The following is a 20,210-nucleotide window of genomic DNA, read 5'->3' as shown; positions in this document are numbered from 1 at the left end:
TTAACCATTAATTAAATTTAACTTGAAATATATCATAGGTGCATTAAAAATTTCAGTGGGTTGAAAATAACAACTCTTTATTGTTATCTATTCTCTTTCGTCCTGTATTACCTAAGAAGACTGTGCAATCAGGTGTCCAGTTATATAAGGTAGCTACAATAGAATCATCCTGGGACCTTCTTCTCCCTCATCTGTGGTTATACTGGGTTCTGGTCATTTTAAATCACAATAATTCTTAGTTTTGCCTCCTCATCTCCATTTCTACAATACTGTCCTGGTTTACGTCCTCAATGTTTCCCATGTGGACTAGTCACCAAACTGTCTTACCCTCCACAAGTTCATACTCCCAACTGCCACCTAAGACTTCAGTATGGCCTGGTCACAGACGCTGTTTTACAGTTTTCCCGTTCTTCAGTCACTGAATATAGTATATACTTCTAATCTCTGCATACAAGGTCCACCAGTGGTCTCTGCCTGCTCCACTGTGTCATCTTTCAGCACTCTCTGCCTTTCGGTATATGCTACAGCAATAGCAAACTGCCTCACTTTTTCTTGTGAACGGGTCTTTCCTGTCATTTCTCTATGCTTCTTCCTCTTTATTTAGTAACCACTGCTTACTATATAAGATTCAGCCTAAAAATCAATTGCTCCAAAAATCCTCCTTGAATTACCTCTCCCTGCTGCTCCCTCCTCATAATCCCAATGAAATGTTTCTCTTCAATGTTCCCATAATTTTCTGTGAATGATTTTATTGTTTCTACTACACTTATCTGCCTTCTTCTCCAGGTACATAGTAAGCTCACTAAGGGTAGGAACTATGTCTTATTCATTACCCTCACAATTAATACTGTGTCTGGAATAAATGAATGAATGAATGAGTAAATAAACTGGAAGCAATACATATGTGAACGAATGCAGGACTATAAAGGACTGACACCAACAGAAGGTCGGCTCCTTACTCATAAGCAAGTAAAATGTAAGGAAAGAGAAAAAATGTACAGTAAAGAGGTTTAAATGGAAGAACTTTTTAGAAAAGCACACACAATACAAATTAACAAAGTGTGTGTGTACACATGTGTACATATTGACAGATATACATTGACAGTATAATAATCTATATTAAAGGTGTGGTCAAAACTGGGTAAGATTAATTAGGATAAGTGAGAGAATAATTCTCCTTCACGAGAATGAAGCCTGTTAGTCATAGATCCAGAAAGCGGGCATTTATAAACACTTAGCACATCTACGGTGCTCTGCCTGGCACTGGAGCTGTGAAATGGCACTTTACAGGCCAGGGAACTCTACTACTGCCCATGTTTCAAGTGAGTCACCTGGACTTGGAATATGTTTTCATTCTCTTAAACTCACACTCTCTCTTGTAGAAATGGGAAAGAAAATCATGGTAATATTCACTTTTTGCACTCTCTTCCTTTTATCATTTACCAATCTCATTTTTATCAATCTCATTTACTCACACAGCACAACTGCTGCCTCTGTGGGTTTCCAGGTCTGATTTCTCTTGGAGCACCGGAGAGTGCCAAATCTTGCTCTTATCTTTATGTTCACGGCATGCAAAATGTTTTTTACCTTCTTGCACACATTGCCAGCTCTTCCTAAGAACTTCTATGGTTTGAATTTTCCCACTTCCTCAGACATGGCCCTCTGCTTCCCTGACACTCAGTCTCCAGATGCTAACAACGATTTCATTACAAGTGTTTCCTTGTAAGGGACAGAAGGTCTGTCCCTTCCTTCTAATCGGTACACACCTCTAGCCTTGGAGCCCTGTTTTGATCCCCTCCAGTCCAGATCTCTGCAATTCTCCAAAGCAGTCTCTCTGCTGCCAGTCTCTTCTTCAACTTCTTCTTCTAGATTCTTTTCCCAAATACACTAGTCTGATCACGTATTCTTTTTTTTATAAAGGTCCAGTAACTCCTCACTGTGAACTATGTGCAGTCCTGACGTCTGGTCACTCAGCAAACTCACTCCAATCTTCTTTATAATCTTGCCTTTTACACTCACCAACATCCCTGTCATCATCATCATACTTGATTGCAGTTCTTTAATATTTAACTTGTGCTGGCACTATTCTCAAATCCTTACAACAGTCCTATGATTTAGGCATGATCAGTACCACTTTTTTACTCGGAGGCAAAGGGAGGTTAAGAAAGCTGCCCAAGTTCAAATACAAAATGAAGGGCGGTCCTGGATCTGGGCAGTCTGGCTCTGGAGTGTGCTCCTAAATACCATGCTATCATCCACTCACTGTCCCCTGAACATGTTATGTCACCCCCTGCTTCTGTGATCCTCAGCCAATGAAACATCCCTTTGTCCTCTGCTACTCAGTTTTCCCATTCTGCAAACCTCATGAAAGTTCCATTTCTGTCCTCAGTATTCCCTGACCATCCCAGCTAGAAGTGTTCTCTTGCTCCCTTTAATATCTATTAACAACCCTGCCTATATAATTTATTTGCTATTTACTGATAGGACCTGTAGTATCTTTTGCTTCCTAACTCAATGACAAACTCTTGAAAAATAAGGACAAACTACACCCATTACCAGAACACTGCCTTAAACACAGAGGGAAAAAAAAAATCAAGCAAATGAAAAAGGGAAGGTTCTAAATCACTATCATTTTGCCTTTTAAATAGAGAATATTAAGGTATAGATTTTTAAAATGTGGATTGGGTTCAGGATTTCAAACAGTGGGAAAGTTACCAGTTGAAAAATCTGAAAATCAGACCTCAAAGAGAGTCAAACTCTTTCATCTACAACATGCCTTTATTTTATCACATTATCTATGCATGAGCCCTAAAGAACTTAGTCACTGAGACAGTTTTAGCAATAAAAGAGTGTGGTAATTCTGCATCGGTCATTGTAAAATGGGACATAATCCACCTGGCCCAGGCCTCAAGGAGAAGGTACATGGGGAACTAACTTAACGTGAGAAGCTATTCTTACACATGAAACATCTGATCATCCTAAGCACCTAGAAAAAGGCTCTATATTAACTGCTGTTCCTTTATGGTGAAGAAAAGCCTTGCTTTCTGTTCCTGCTCCATTTTAACCACTTTGGATAAGACCAAAGTTCTCACACCTCTGTTTTGTTGCTGTGTTGCTAGCACACTGGCCCACACAAACCTATACAAGCCTGTTAATTACCAAGCCCTGAACATTTCCAAGACCCAGTTATTCCCTGCATGAGTAAAATGATGTTTCATTTCTTCAGACTGAATTTCTCACTACTCGAGCACAGGAATGGCAACTTTTAAGCCATCAAGTGCCAACTGCCGGCCTCTGCTCACTCGGCTTATTGGGGACAGGGAGGTGTAAACACGTGAGGTCTTGGGAGTGGGAAAGCGCCACGAATGAGCCCTGCCTCCTTTAGAATTCTGTAGAAAAGGGACGACCATACAGAGAAAACAGTCTTCCACAGACAGTAGTGACTAAAAACACTTCAAATTTATTGAATTCATCCTAAAAATCACCTACATTAAGGCAGACAAAATACATCTCTTTAGAAGTAGCAGCTTAAAGATGACAATCTACTTATTTGTAATGTTTCTTTTTAAAGTCCCAGTAGAACTATTAAATAGCAATATGGAATTAGCCCATTTCATAAACTAGCAATCTAAGTCCCCCCAAATTTAAGGGATTTATTCTAACTGAATAATGAATGGGTCAGTAAGGGGTGACAGTGGGAACATTAGGAAGTTTTCCTTTTAAGCTTAATCTTGAGCTACTTCCATTAAATTTGGCTTCTTTTGTGGCTATTCTCTAGCCTACTAGGATCCTGTTTTAAAAACATTTTTTTTCTTTTGAATCAAATACATTTCAGCACAAAACTCATGTAGAAATTTAGAGCCACTAGCTACTTTCCAATCCAATAGTATTGGTGAGAATATCTTTTATTTACTTTAGAATAGTCATTTATGAGTCTTCTAAGGTTTTTTATGACATACATTCATAATTATTCTATGCTTTTGTTTTTTAGCACTATGATAGTCAAACCTAAAATTATAAAGATTATCATTAAATAAGTAAACATAAATTAGTGGGAACATCCAGAGGCATAGTAGAATAATTTCTTAGACCATACTATGTAAAGTTGTCAAAGTATCAGTAAAATTTAATACCCACAATATACTGAGTTACTAGTTTTCAAAATATCTGCCACAGTGAAATAGCTGAGAATTCTAAGGGTAATACTTTTTCAAACAGCAAACAGACTTCTGATTTACTAAACATGAATTTTACTACCAAGAAATACAAAAGTCACCTTATTTGAACTGCACATTATTAATCAATGATACAGAATTTTAAAAAATTGAACTGCATAATATTCATTAACTTAGAAGAACATCTACTTCCTATTACTGGGTAACTTTGTGATGTTATTTGGAAAGATAAAATGAAACTTCTTTACTTTAGAAAGCCCTTAACTGCATTTTTTCCCCAAAGCAGATGATTGAAGTTTGCATTATTTAGAAAATTAGTTAACATAATCTTATTCTGAGATTTATCTTTCTTTTCTAATCATTATAAGGCCCAACCAAGCGATTATCAAGTTTATCCAAGTAATTTCCGCACTATCGGCGACATAAATACATTATTGGGGGTTTGTTTACATAGTATGTAATATACAATACTATAAAATACTATGTAATAATAAGGAATTATAAATTATCTAATTATTTACTATGTGTTTCAAAAATAACTGAGCTCATTAAAAAGCACTTATTTACCTAAATAAGGAGTTTACAGAAAGAAAACTGATTAAGAGCAATAGAACTCCAGGTAATACAATCTGTGAATTCTCTGAAAACAGATGTTTCTAACTATATTAAGAATAAGAAAATATATCAAATTAAGAATATTTGATATATTTTCTTTCCATCCCTGTACCAAAAAAGGCTGTTAACTCTAAACCAATACACTTAGAAAAAATAGTGTCCTTAGCTGTTGTGGCTCAGTGGATTGAGCACTGGCCTGCAAACCAAAGCGTCACTTGGGGCATTCCCAGTGAGGGCACAAGCCTGGGTTGCAGGCCAGACCCCCAGTAGGGGGTGCGTGAGAGGCAACCAAACACTGATGTTTCTCTCCCTCTCTTTCTCCTTCCCTTCCTTCCCTTCTCTCTAAAAATAAATAAATAAAATCTTAAAAATAAATAAATAAAATAGCCGGTTGACATGAAGAGGGAAAAAAGAATAAAATATTTTAAAAAACAATAGTGAAAATTATAGTGTATACATTAAACTACTGGCTAGATTATACTTAAATGCACAAGAAATTCATAACTCTCTTGGTTCAAGTCAAATTATTCAACTTTCAGCAAAATATTCTTATTATTAATATAGTAAGTAAAAGTACTACATTGTGCCAAATCTTACTTGACCATTTTACATAAGCCAGTTGGGGTTGGGGAGTGGGATGGTGGTGATATTGCAAAAATACAAACTTAAGTAACAATAGATGTTAGTAGTGTCTTCTCAGGTACATTAATCTTATTAGATGTAGTGCTTCTGATTTGTTGAACATATTATTCAGTAGAAGAAGTTTGATACTGGAAGATGAACTGCTCACAATACAAAAAATGCATAACCTGATGAGTTCCTACCAGCTCCATAGTGCATCCTGGTCCAAGCCACTGTCATCTCTTTTTTGGCTCATTGCAGTTATTGCCTCTAGGTCTTACTTCCACCCTTGCCAACAACATGGAGGCCAGTAAAAACTAAATCAGATTATGCTGCTACTCTGCTCAAAACCCTCTGCTCAATGGCTCCTCCTTAAATTAGAACTAAAACCAAAGGTTCTATAGAATCTGACTCCTCCTATCTCCCTGACCTGATCTGCCCCTCTCTCCTTGGCCTACTACATATACCACAGACCCCTTTACTATTCCTCTAAATGGCAAGCATGCTTCTGGTCCAGGGCTCTTGCATTTTTTTAACCCCTCCACCTGGACATCTTTCCCCCAGCTTTTGCATGGCTTGTTTCCTCACTTCCTTCAGGTCTCTGCTCAAAAGCCATTTATCAATGTGGCTTTCTCTGACCATCCTACACAAATAGCAACCCCCTCTCCAACAAACCAGTATTACCTATACTCTTTAATTGGTTTATCTTCTCCACAGCACTCATCTCACATATTCTGTATTCTTTTTATTGCTTTTTATTATCTATCTCTTCACACCTTGAGGCAAAGGACATTGTTTTTTGTTTGTTACACAGTGGTCCTTGGTATATTGCTTAATAAATCTTTGTTTCGAGAGTACATGATTCCAGCACCAAAATAAATGTCTTCCCATTAAAAGGAACCAGACTTTTTAGAGACACTGCTGATTCTAGCACTGGGTAAAAAAATGAACAAGGAATGTCTAGAATATCATGTCAAATCAGAAAGCAAGGACGCTATCAAAGACTACTGCTACTGTATCAAATGGGCTTGACAAAGCAGATAAAAAAGTTTCAGCATTAGTAAGAATAATAATTATAAAAGATCAAAATATTTCCAATATGTTTAAACCCAGGAGCTCATGAAAATTCTGATTTTAAAAATTGCTTTGATCATCTTTAAATAATGCTAAAGAACCAATTCATTACTTTAAAAACCAGCAAAAATTTAAGAGAAAGAATAAAACTTTAACAATGTATTATATCATAAATGATCATGTTTTACCTGTATCCCACTTACTCCCTTGCATCTCTGAATTATTTTTAAGCAATTTTAAGATTTATCGTTTAATATATACTATTCCAGTAGGATCTCTACAAGTACTCTTTTAAAAAATCTAATACCATAATGATAATACCATTATTGCATTTAAAATAATATCAAATAACCAATCGATTTTCAATTTTTTTCTGATTATCCTCTGTATTAGTCTTCTATTGGATCTCAGTTAAAAGAATTGATTCTAGAGTCCTCAGCATATTGTTGATATTTGTGGCTGTGGGAGTTCAGGAGATTGCTCTGGGAAAGAATAACATGAAAATATAGGAGCTTCTAAGGCATAAGATAAATAATATAAATACTTTGGGACAGAGAGAGAGGCAGTTTGAGAAAAACTAGCAGAGTGTGTCATGGAAGCCAAAAGGGGAGGAAAAGTGGACAACTGGACAATTTGGGATGCAAAGCTGCATCCGTCTGACTCCGAAGCCTATGCCCCCATGTAACCACCTATCAAATACGTATCATGTGCCTACTGTGAGTTAAGCTCTTTGCCAGTCACTGCCACGTCCCATGCAAATATGAAGAAAAATCTCCTCAAATGTGAACTAAACTGGTAAGCACTAACTTCTAGGACAGTTTAGGAGATAGTGATAATTGAGATGATTAATTTCTTCTATTCTAATTTCCTTAATGAGCCTGGTAGGATGGACTGAGGAATAATGTCAAAGCATTATTTTTTTTTGCCTTGATGTGCCTAATACTTTTCAACCTTTTTTGTATTCTGTGAGAGATTAGTTTCATACAGAGATGTTTCTTTCTTTCCTAAACCTGGCTGCCCACACTTTCAGTCACTATAATGAATGGCTGCAAAGTTTGTGAACTAAAACAAGACTATAAGGCTAGATTTTTCATGTTTTGAGAACATTTAAGAGGATTTATATGAAATGTCTCAGAAAGGGAAATATAATTATAGATCTAATACTTTTACTGAGGAAAAATAAGATTGAAGTATTAGAATGCTATAGAATGTTGTTGTACAACTCTGTATTGGTATAAGTATTTCAACTACTACATGTGAATTAAGATACAGCAGGGGAAAAAGATATGACAGTAAATTTAGGAATAACCATACTATGTCCTTTTTAAAATCCTATAATATTAGTATCAAGAATACTAATATTGCACCTCAGCCCACCCAGCCCTGCCAAAAGGAAAAAGACAAATATTTACAGCCTCGTCGAGACAGAGATCATATAAGAGGTTTTACAATGTGGGAAACAACTCTCTCAACTTCAAGGGGTGTTCCTGTTATAAACTGAAGCTAATGCTGTCTTCATAGAAATAACTGGGCTACATCAAAGTTACACTCTGGCACTCTTGGAGAGATAAAGCACTGTAATTCAACATCTCAGAGAATATGTGCACGGAAGCATGGTAGAAATTTTATACATACTAAACTGGGTAGCAGTGGTGGCAACACACTTGCTTACTACCGTGTTCAGTAAGTGCTTTCTTCTCTGTTCCATTCCTTACCATCTTAAACAGATGGTGGCCAAGAAGCACAGAATCTGTGCATTTTGTCTGTCAATTTCCTTATGGTGAACATATAAACAACAGTCTACTCTCTATAATCCAGGCATGAAATCATATCCAGTACAAATAGAAAAGGTTTAAAGTTAAGCCAAGATCTAGGATCAGAGGAAAGTACATTCTGGAGAGGTTTCTGCAAGTTTTATTAAAAGGAATCAAGGATATTTTTATTCAATGATTAAAAGCAAAACTGGACAGATTAAACTATTATCATTTCTCTAAGCAGTGGAGAATGCTGGTATGTATGCCATAAAGAATTGGAACAGGTGCACCCAGGGCTAAGTATCAAGTATTTCCGCAACTTCAGAAGGTTAGTTTCTTCCATTAGCAACCAGCCTTTCAACTCTAAGAACTCAGATTAAATTGGATCTAGAGTGTCTTAATTAGAGTGTGGGGACTTGAATGAGAATCACTTCTTTTCTTTTTTAATTTGTTGCATTACACATCATCAAAATTCAGGAAAGTCAGACTTGCTTTTTACTCCTTTCTAACTGAATTGACAAAGAAAACTTCCATTTGGTCAGAGTCACAAGTAAAAGAAACCCAGTCATTACCTTGCAGATAAAGACATGAGATCATAAAATATCTGGTTTTACCAGTGTTCATTTAAAAATTAAGAAATTCTTTATTTATCACTTATACATAGTATTTTCTATATTATCTCAATATCACTTACAATTTCAAGTTTTGTACAAAGACAAATTCATTCTAACTGGGGGTGGTGAATGTTTATATGAAAAAGGAGGAAGGGAAGTAGGGGGTATGAAAAAAAGGAAAATAAACAAAAGAGGGGAAAACAGATAAAATATTTTAAAAAACAAAAACAAATTTGAGGCATGATTCATGACCTCAGAAATACTAAAGGGAATCACTAGTGAATCCATATAGATTCTAATCTAAGAAGTTACTTAACACATTAAATTTATAGAATTTTGCTCATATTTGTATGAGTAAAGTGTAAAAATATATATTAAATTTATACTCACATTATATCGAGTTCTTACATATCTTATTTCTGAAGTAAAATGGGCTTTGCTTTTACCATTTTCCCAGTGATTTTCATCTATATAAGTGAGAAAGCAGTCTAATCTCAGAAGTAAAGGAGAAAAGTACCTCAGACATATAAACAGAATTCTTTTAATGTAGGCAAAAAGAAAAATATCTGATGCAAAAAAAAGAATATTTAAGGAGATCTCCCTATGTCAAGCCATATCAGTAATTAAAAAATTTTAAACCTGGGGTAGTTTTTACATTTCTATTACCACTACTAATTCTCTAAGATATCTCTCTTAATTAAAGTCATTAGATCCCTGAAATAAATGCAACTTTATTATCATTATTGAAAGTTATGTTTGAATTTCATGTCTTTTAAAAGCAGGGAACATTGTTGAGCTACTTAATGTTAGAGGAAGTAGTATCTGAGGTTTGTCCGGAAAAAGTCCAACGACTGTTTAATATAATGAAAATGCTTTGTGTGACATTGATGTGACCTGGCAGCCAAGAAAAGTGGACTGGAATGTGTATGCGTGAACTGTGACGACTTTCTCCGTACTAGTCAGTGGGGGCGGTAGATGCTCATTGAGCGAGCATGAGAACTGTGTGGCCATGGCATTCAAAATGACTGAGTGAGCACAGAAACAAATCTACATCAAATTTTGTGTTAAGCTTGAACATTCCTCTGTGGAAACTATTCAGATGTCTCAGAAGGCTTTCAGGGACCATGCAATGAGTGCAGCACAAATAAAAGTGTGGCACAAATGCCTCAAAGATGGCCAAGAATCTGTTGAAAGTGATCCATGTTCTGGAAGGCCTGCAACAAGCAGAACACCTGAGAATGTTGAACCTGTACAGACTGAAATCAACAAGGATGGACAACTGACAGCGTGAGAACTAGAAGCTGATCTGGGGATTCCAAAAATTATCATGTCCGAGATTTTGACTCAGGATCCTGGCATGAAATCTGTCATGGAAAAATTTGTAATAAAGGGGAGGAAAAAATGGGACATCTGTGATAGCATAATCAATAAAGTTTATATTAAAAAAAAGAAATTTGTTCCACAGTTTCTGCTATCAGAGCAGAAGGAACATCATGCTGCAGTTGCTAATGACTTGATTCAAACCACAACCAGTGAACCAGATTTTCTCAAGAAGGTCATAACTGGACATGAATCATGGGTCTACGGCTGTGATCTAGAAACGAAGGCCCAATCTTACCAATGGAAGTTGTCTGGTTCTCATACCTGAAGAAGGCGCAGCACAGTTGCAGTAAGATCAAGACCATATTAACTGTGTTTTTTGTTTGGAAAGGTGTTGTCCATCCAAAGTACACTCCTCCAGGCTAAAAAACTAATAAGGAGTACTACCTCAATGTTCTTCATCAATTAAGAGATGCAATATAAGGAAAATGGCTGCAGCTATGGGCAACTGGCAATTGGCAGCTTCATCACAATGCTCCGGCTCATGCATCATATCCTGTGCAGAGTTATATGGCAAAACATCACATTTCCCAGTTGACTCAGCCTCCCTACAGTCCAGATGGGCACCCTGCAACTTCCGGCTTTTCCCAAAATTAAAATCACCTTTGAAAGGGAAGAGATTTCAGATTGTTGATGAGATTCAGGAAAATATAACAGGGCTGCTCATGGCAATTCCAACAAAAGATTTTGCAGAGGATTTTGAACAGTGGAGGAGATGCTGAGAGAATGAGAGAAGTATGTGAGGTCCCAAGTTGCCTACTTTGAAGGGAACTGAGGCATCATTGTCCTATGCACAAAGACACAATGTTTCTTGTATCTTCTTCAATAAATGTCTCTATTTTTCACATTACATGGATGGATACTTTCTGGACAGACCTTCTTATTGAGCATAAAGACTAATGTTAAAACATCTTGGGCTCCTTGTTCTGCTAATTTCTAGCTGTGTGAACTTAGAAATGTCATCATTCCGCATCCTAGTTTCCTCATCTGTAAAACAGCAACATTAACTATCTCCAAATGTGACAGGGTTGAATGAAGGGTAAAGGGATCACTTACAGTTCCTTGAATGTGTAAGATATGCTTCAGTAGTGTTAATTATTATTACACTCTCTCACCTGGTTAAAAAAAAGGTGTCCACTCATTCAACAACTACTTAGAGAATACATACGAATGACACACCAAAAAATAAGATTCCTGCCCCAAAAGAGTTCATCTTCTTACAGGTGATGTTACAAGCAAAGAGGCAATAAAAATGCTTACAATTCATTAGTACTGTCAAGGGTACTCATGACCCCAGTAAAGTCTGCCTGCATTGTGCAGAATTATCAAGCATAATTTTTCTTATTCCTATGCTTTAAACCTAGGGTTGGCGATTATTATTCTATAAATGGCCAGAGAATATTTTAGATTTTGTGGGCCATATGGTTTATGTGGAAATGACTTAGCTCTGCTATTGTAGCACAAAGGACCTATAGACAACATGCAAACAAATGAGCATGCCTGTGCTCCAATAAAACTTTATTTACAAAACCAGGTGGTGGCCCAGATGTGACCAAAGGCCAGTTTGCCAATCTCTAGTTTAAACTATATACATCAATTAATAAAAAGTATTAATTCTTTATTAAAAGCATATATGAATAAGTCCAAGTATCTTCCCTTATAAAAGATTTAATATTTTAATCTCAGGTTGAAAGGAAAATGGGGAGAAAGAAGAGCTTTTATAACAGTGTACTTGTGTCAGCAGTGGAAAGCTTCCAACATGGAAATAAATTCCAATAAGACGACATTTAGAAGAAAAGAAAGAAGGCAGTTAATGGTTTTTTCTTCTTTTTCTCCTGAGAGTCATGATTCTAAATGAAAATATCTACTTGTTCTATAAAGAGATAGAGCATATTTACATGCTTCACACCATGGTTTTGACAATGGACAGCTCCAGTCAGGCCTTTATGGCCAGTGGACTGTTTAGTTTAATGATGTCAAAAAGCAGGGGAGCAGATGGCAATAAAACATTATTAGAAGAGATGAAACATAAGCAACTGGTAGCAGTTTACTTATTCATATAAAAATTTTAAAATGGAACCAATAAATCTATCCATCTGAGCTAAGCAAATCTAGTTATCTCGATTTATTACTATAGCGTAAAGCCTACAATGAAATTTGGGATGGTTGGAGAAACAGTAATTTCCTTTCTCACCCCTATCTCCTTTAGACTTCAAATAAAAGATAGAATTTATATCCACTTATAACTGAGATGCACATCATTCAGTTTTTGATCTAATCAGATCTCACAAATATATCTGAGTCTTCCTTGGGGTGGGTGGGGGCGGGGAACAAAGAATATATCGGATCTCTCCAAAGCACTGTCCATAATGAATAAATAAGCTTTTCTTTATTGCTCAAATGTAGCAAACTGCAAAGGCAGGATATGATAAAGAGTTGGTTAACTAGAATCTTAGCTAAGTTTTAAAAATGGAGTTTAAATGCAAAGAAAATATTACCTGAAACATTTTTTTTGTTTAAAGATTTTATTTATTTATTTTTAGAGAGGGAATGGGGGGGAGGGAGAGAGAGAGAGAGACACACACACACACACACACACACACACATCAATGTGCAGTTGCTGGGGGCCGTGGCCTGCAACCCAGGCATGTGCCCTGAGTGGGAATCGAACCTGCGATGCTTTGGTTCACAGCCCACGCTCAACCCACTGAGCTACACCAGCCAGGGCTACCTGAAACATTTTAATAGTTGTTAGCCACTCGTTTATCCCTCCCCCCCCCAATGCAAGGGAAGATTCCTTTCTACATTATCTCTATGAGATTTAGTCCTCCTTAAATATCATATTCACTGATGTTATCTTGTGATACAGGAAAGAGCCCTATTTAGTCAAAACAACTGGGTTCAAATCACCACAGGACTCTGGATGATTCTTTTGACTTCTCCTAGACGCTGTTTAGCTGGTTTCTGGCTACCCATTACATTCCTGAGTTCTAAATGTCCAAATAAGGATGGTAAATACTCCCCAAGACAGAGTGCAAAAGAAAAAAAGGAAAAATTAACTATTCATTTTGAAAAGTAATTTTGCGTCTTTTGCCATTTTTGATTTCACCAAAAAAAAATCTGTGTCCCTAAAAATCCTGCAAATGATTCCAACTTTTCTGTTTACAGATTACTTGTACTGTGTTTCTTCAAAACAATTTATATTTTAAAAAAGAATCACCAATTTTTACAAGTCTTTATCAATTATGAGCTCTTGCCTTTATTAAAACTGTTTCATAAAGAAAATAGTGACTCACTAATAAAAAAGTATATATACATATTACATGATACATATAAAGGGAATAATGCCATAAGTAGAATACAAGGAATTAATATTTGTTCAATATGGAGTATCAGAGATGAAGAATGTCTACTACTAAATGTTACAATAGTAGTAGTGTAGTAAACACGTCACTATAATATCAACTAAATGCCCTTACTTTCTTCACTGCAATGTTTGCCTCCATGGACACATTTAACAATAAAAGCAAAAAATAAAAAGGAAGAAATCCACTAATTTCTTCCCAACATCACAGGACCTAAACAAACAGGGAGTTGTGTGTATGCACGATTAAAGAGAACATGAAGGTAGCATTATTTTAACACATTGTGAGAACAGCTAATGAAAACAGCAAAAAAAAAAAAAAAAAGATTTCAGCATAGCTAGAAATACTATAGCACTACTTTGAAAGAAAACATAACAAAGCCTTTTTATTTTCAATGGCTCTATGAAACAGCCTTTCTTCTCTATAGAAAATTATGATTACAGTATTAGCCAATATTGTATAGTTCAATGTCTTTGAGTAAAAATTCATAAATTATTTACTAAATACTTACAATAAGAATATGTTTAAATCATTACAAATGCTCTCAAAATCAACATATTTTGAAAGTGGAAAAGAATAAAAAAACAGAATTAATGAAAAATATTTAAAAGTCTATCTACAGATTTAAAGCTTTCTGTACTACATACAAATAGCAACATTAAGTATTTAATCTTTGACCATCAGGGTTCTACAGAATTTTTCCTTTTTATCTTGGGAGAATCCCTTTTCTCTCTCATAATGTTTATTTCCACGACAACATGTAGTTCTGGTGCTTTGTGCAAAGGCATGCAGTGCAGTGAGCATCATGCCAATGTTACCATTCTCATATTTGCAGGTATAAGGAATTGAAAGCATCAATATATAGAAAATGCTAACTTAGGTGAAATACATGCACTTGCCTGAGGAAATGCTATAAAAATGGCCTAGATATTTATAAAAGTAAACTTTAACTTATTTTTCAACTATAAGATGCAGTCCACTCAGATTTGTATTTTGTAACTAGATACATTAATGTTTTTGTTATTTTACTGTGCTGTTTTATTGTTTGGTTGTAAAGAAGTGGTACATTGAAATATATTCATTCTGTTTTTAAAAACAAACAAACCCCCCCAAAACTAAAAATATATTCAACCAGTTTTCTCTGCCATAATCTGACTTAGAAGGAAGTATATTTTCTCCACACTGAATACATCCTCTACCAACATTTTTACAGAGGATAAATAATACTCTGTAGGGAGTAAGGTTCCCTGGGAGAGTAATGGTCAGAACTTACATCCCAGTCAAGTTAAAGCATAAGTACTTTTCATTCTCTTGCCCAAGGAATTCTCTCCACTGCCACTGCCATTGTCATTGCCTAGGGTCATATCATTATCTTCCTGTCTACACTGATTACCTTAACAACCTCTTTAAAGAGTCTCTATGACTCCAATCTTTAATTTTTTACAGTGTGAATATAATGACCTTTTAAATCCACTAACACTTTAATGATCTTTTAACAATGCAAATCTGATTGTGTCACTTCCTTACTTTCAAATGTTCTTTCTGACAAGGCCCCCAATAACCCATCAATGCTCCTTCTGGCCACTATACAGTACTAACCACTTGCCCTTTTTTTAAGAAGCCAAGTTCTTTGTGCGCTTTTGCATATGTTGTTCCCTGTCCAAGGTGGCCTCTTCCTAAAAATATTCACGGGTTTTGACTACATGTGATTTTACTTTTAGGCATAAATGTTAACACTTTATTCCTGCATAAAACAGGACTCCATTATAAACAAATGCATATTCTACCTCAAAATTGTATCACTGGAACTTCAGATCGATCCGGACCTCCACGTCTTCTGACCTGGACTTTGCAATCTGATTTAATTCTTTGCACTGTGTTTGCACATCTCCATTATTTTACTGTTGTTTTGCATCCAAGTTGATTTGTCCACAGTGACAAAATGGGTGAACATCCCTAACATTTCCTCTGTATTCTACTGCTTGATTCCTTATATACCACATTTTTTTGAGGGGTAAAATGCTGCGATAGGGCTTCAGGTCTAAAAGCTTGTTAACTGCTGGAAATTAATGAGCTCTAGTTATAGTATGAATTATTTTCACAACTTTTAAGTCTTACAGGAATTCCCTGCTTCAAGCAGCATGAAGTCCCCTTCTCCTTATGCAACATGTATAGTTTTTAATGGCAGCCTTTGGCAGGTAGCACATTTACCTTTATTCAATGACTGCCATGGCAATTTCAAGTCTTGCAGGAGGAAAGATGATGCTTGTGAATCCCTCAAATCATGTGAAGATGTAAAGAATTAAGACAAACTGACCCATCCACTCTCTCATTTATTCCCTCACTGACATTTACTTCTGGCCCATAATCTTAGCCAGATATTGTTTAGATGCTGTGAAATAAAGATTACTAAGACTTGATCCCTGTCCTTAAGGGGGTCTATAAATAGTAGTAAAAGACAAATATGTAAACAGTTTAAATGATCATGCTGAATGCTATAACAAGGTCATTATCAAAATTTTGTAGGAACATAGAGAAAGGATAGGCAACTATGCATAGGGCTCATGAATGGTTCTCAAAGAAAATGACATCTGGTCTTAGAGAGTGAAGAGAAATTTTCCAGGATAGAAGAGTATAAAAGCTTTTCAAATAAAAAGAGCTGCTGTACAAAGCACAGAAGTGTGTGCCCAAGGGTTATATGAACTGATGAACTCTGGTGTGACTGGACTATAGGGAATGTAAGGAATGATATTACAAAATGAGGCTGGAAAAGGCTGGCATAAGGTTGTAAAGAGACCACAAGCCCTGTTAAGAGGCCAAACAGTAAATGTGTGGGCAGCAGAGAGCCCAAAATATTTTCAAGAAGGGAAGTCACATGAGAACTGTATTGTTGGATGGTAACAGTATAAGGTATTAATACTATCTCTGAAAAGAATAAAGGCATGAAGCCCTTTCTGAGTATCCTCTATCAAGCACTTTGTTATATCATTTGAGCTTCACAAGAATGCTCTAAGGGACTTTTTCTGACCCTTATTTTAACAGATAAACAAATTGAAGGCTCAAAATGTTCCATCTCGGGAACATCTCAGGCCCTCTGAAATTCAACTCCACAGGGTGGGCTTCCTCTGTTTCAGGACCACCATCAGCTAGGAAGCCAGGCTCAACAAACAATAGGCCTGATCTAGCAGAGCACTCATGGGAGTGTCCAACCCATGGCCCACGATGGCTAAAAATGTGGCCCAACACAAAATCGTAAATTTACTTAAAACCTTTTTTTTTTTTTTTGCTCGTCAGTTTTCATTAGTGCCTATACATTTAATGTGTGGCCCCAGACAACTCTTCTTCCAGTGTGGCCCAGAGATGTTAAAAGGTTGGACACCCCTGTATGAGTCGTCCTCATTTTGTACACATTTAAAGTTAGAAAACTGATGAGCTTCCAACATATAATGGCTTTTTATGCCTCTAATACTGTATTTGTGAAAAACATCTGACTAAATTTGGTAAGACAGTAATATTTTATACATATACTTGCATCCAATGAACTAATCTGGTATCCATAACCTAAACAGAATATAGGAAAAACATTACATAGCAAATTAGGTCACCTACATAAACACAGTAACATACTTTTCAACTTATACCACTAAATTTACAAAAGTTTTGAAAATATCTATCTAACCACTTATTAATTATGTACAATATGAAGGTTTCAAACATTCCAAAATCGATTAAGACATACAAATAAAATGAATTAAAATATAACAAAAAAAGTGCAAGTCTCCAATTCTGAAAAATGGCAAGAAGAATCTCACCTATCATGTATTTTTCTAGATCAAGTCAACATTTCTAAATGGACTATCACATCTGAATTATGGAAATCTAACCAAAGACAAGGTGAACAGGAAGTAGGTTTACTAGCTTACATAAAATTCAAGTCTGGATTCTTACTTTTCTTATATCTGTTTTTTAAGATTTTATTTATTTATTTTTAGAGAGGGAAGGGAGGGAGAAAGAGAGAGAGAGAGAGAAACATCAATGTGCGGTTGTTGGGGGCTGTGGCCTGCAACCCAGGCATGTGCCCTGGCTGGGAATCGAACCTGCAACACTTTGGTTCGCAGCCTGCGCTCAATCCACTGAGCTACGCCAGCCAGGACTTCTCTTATATCTTAATACTTTCATTTAGACTATGAACTTTTGAGAACATTTTCCATCCTAAAATATTTAGCTTTTTGGCAGCCACTGGCAAGCTTGCATATGTATACTAAACTATATGCCTGAGAAAAAGATGATCCAATCTAAACTATAATGCTGTTACATATACCTAGTTCCTATTTATTAACTGGAACAGCATTGCTGTGTTCTTGTGAGACCTCTCTGTGGGTAAGACACACTGTACAACACCACAAGTGAAATCATGATCAAAGATTTAAAGCCAGAACTTCAGTGGAGGTAACAGAAATGCAAGACAGGTTCAGAATGCACTAGTAGGTCTTGAACTTTCAATTAGCCCTTTCAATGCAGGCTTTTTCCCTAAGCTATCAGTTCACAACCACATTAGTCATCCCAAAGGACAAAGTATGACTAAAATACTACTTAAATAAATGACTTTCAGACTTTTAACCATAAACTACAGTATGAAATCTACTTTACCTTCTAACCCAAAATATGTTTGTATGTGTACAAATACACTTACTTATATACACATATATTAACTAAAATCACATTTTATAACATATTTTCCTTAGCATATGAAAATATTCTTATATTTTCTATTCTATTTCATTTTTTAATGAAAATACTGTCTATGGTCCATTAAACTGATTTCAGGATCAACCAAGTGGGTCACAGACTGCAGTTGAGTGATTTTGATCCCACTTCTCCCACCCAGCTGTAGGAATTATTTTAAAATGACATCATGGGCAATAGTCGCTCTTTGGTAATGGGAGATAGGAAAATAAAAAAATTGTTTTCATTTTTTTCCACCCACACTAGTGCACAGCTATGAATTATGAAGAGAAAGAAGGCTGAATTTCTCAGGTGAGAGAAGTCATGGCATCTACCTTGGTGCTTTACCTAACTCCACACTAGCCCACAACTGGCCCTTCTAGCTCTGCATCCCTCTGTTGGCACTGCAGTTTTCACAGGTGAATTGTAAGAACATAAGAACCCATAATGAGGCATCTGTCACCTTCTAAATCAAAATAACTTTTCATTTGCATTAGGAAGCTCTTGAAACTGTTTATAAGACTAAGAATAGATTCTGAGGTGTTTTGCTTTGTTTTAAAATATGAGATACTATTAGAGTAGAATAGAAGAATTCGGGGAGTTGGGGATTTTTTATTACACAGTTTTTACAAAATATTGTAAAACAAATACTTTTATATATAACATAACAACTCATCAAGTGTCAGTGTGTAGCACTTAGAGCAAGATATAGCAGGTGTTCTGCAAATGCCTTCTGATTTGAGCTCAGTAAGCATCATGATGTAACTCAGCAATGACTACAATAGCAAAACATTTTCAATTTTTATGATATTAATGGTTCATAATGTTATATATTGTCTAATGTTTTATACTGTTGTTTTTCAAATTAAATTCATTTATATGTTTTGTAAACAGTACATTTTAAATAGTGACCACGTGAATAATGATTGTAATTGCATTATCTGCCTGCCTCGATTATTCAGAGAAGAAAGGAGTTTGTCACCCTCTTGTGGTAATTTTGCTGTAGTGTATTCTCTCGAAGTTTCACGTCAAGTGAAATTTTTCCTTTTCCCTCTAATAAGCAAAGTGCTATTTTGACCATAGTTTCCAAAAGCAGTATATATTATTTTCTGCCCTCCACAGTACATATACTTTGTGTCTTTTATCAGTTTCTACCTCAGAAAGTTAGTCTTCCCCTTGCTCTTTTAGGAAATACTCTCTTCTTCCCTTCTAATTACCTTACCAAATTTTTTTCTGAATTATTTTACTTAATGTACATACAAAATATTTACAGCAAATCTCTACTGTGATGGATAAGCTTTAAGTAAATGGAAATAACTTAAAATGTATGGGCTGAGCTGTCAGAATTTTCCCCCAAAAGAAAAGGTTTGCAAAGTTAATTAACAGTCCAGAAATTTCAAAGGTTAATTACATTGGTCTAAATATTTTAAGTTTTCAAAATAATAAAATGTTCTTTCTTTAAAAAGTACATTTTAAAAAGTCTATTTCACATCCATCTGGGAGCAGCAGGGAGAGAAGCTTGTGGAGACAGCTGGAGCCAGAGTCAGACCAGAGTTTTAGACAAATCATTGCTGGGGTATGGAGGACAGACTGACGGTGGGAGAAGGAGACAGGGAAATCAGTTACAGGTTGTTTGCAATGACAAGGCAATGGAGAGGAAAAAAATTTGAGAAATACTGAGATGCAGAATCATTAGGTGTTAATTACTGTGAGAACAGGGGAGTGGAGTGCGAGGTTTCAAACTCACAATCTAACTTTGGTGACTGGGTGGGTGTCCCATTCCCAGAGATAGATAATGACATTTCAGACATGCTGCATTTGAGGTACCATCAGGAAACAGCAGTAGGTTAACAAGGTTTGAGCATGTGAAGTTCAGGAGAGAGAACT

The 20,210-nt window shown here is 35.9% G+C and overlaps 1 protein-coding gene across 6 annotated transcripts in view; it reads right to left on the bottom strand.

Moving 5' to 3' along the window:
* Positions 1–20,210, bottom strand: part of PDLIM5 (PDZ and LIM domain 5) — a 209,258-nt gene that overhangs the window by 21,366 nt on the left and 167,682 nt on the right. The gene's annotated exons all lie outside the window — the stretch shown is intronic.

This window comes from Phyllostomus hastatus, unplaced genomic scaffold, assembly GCF_019186645.2.
Source record: "Phyllostomus hastatus isolate PE091 unplaced genomic scaffold, TTU_PhHast_1.1 phas_scaffold_39, whole genome shotgun sequence".
NCBI lineage: Eukaryota > Metazoa > Chordata > Mammalia > Chiroptera > Phyllostomidae > Phyllostomus > Phyllostomus hastatus.
The sequence above is the reverse complement of the archived record's forward strand: the minus strand, read 5'-3'. Positions and strand labels throughout refer to the sequence as shown.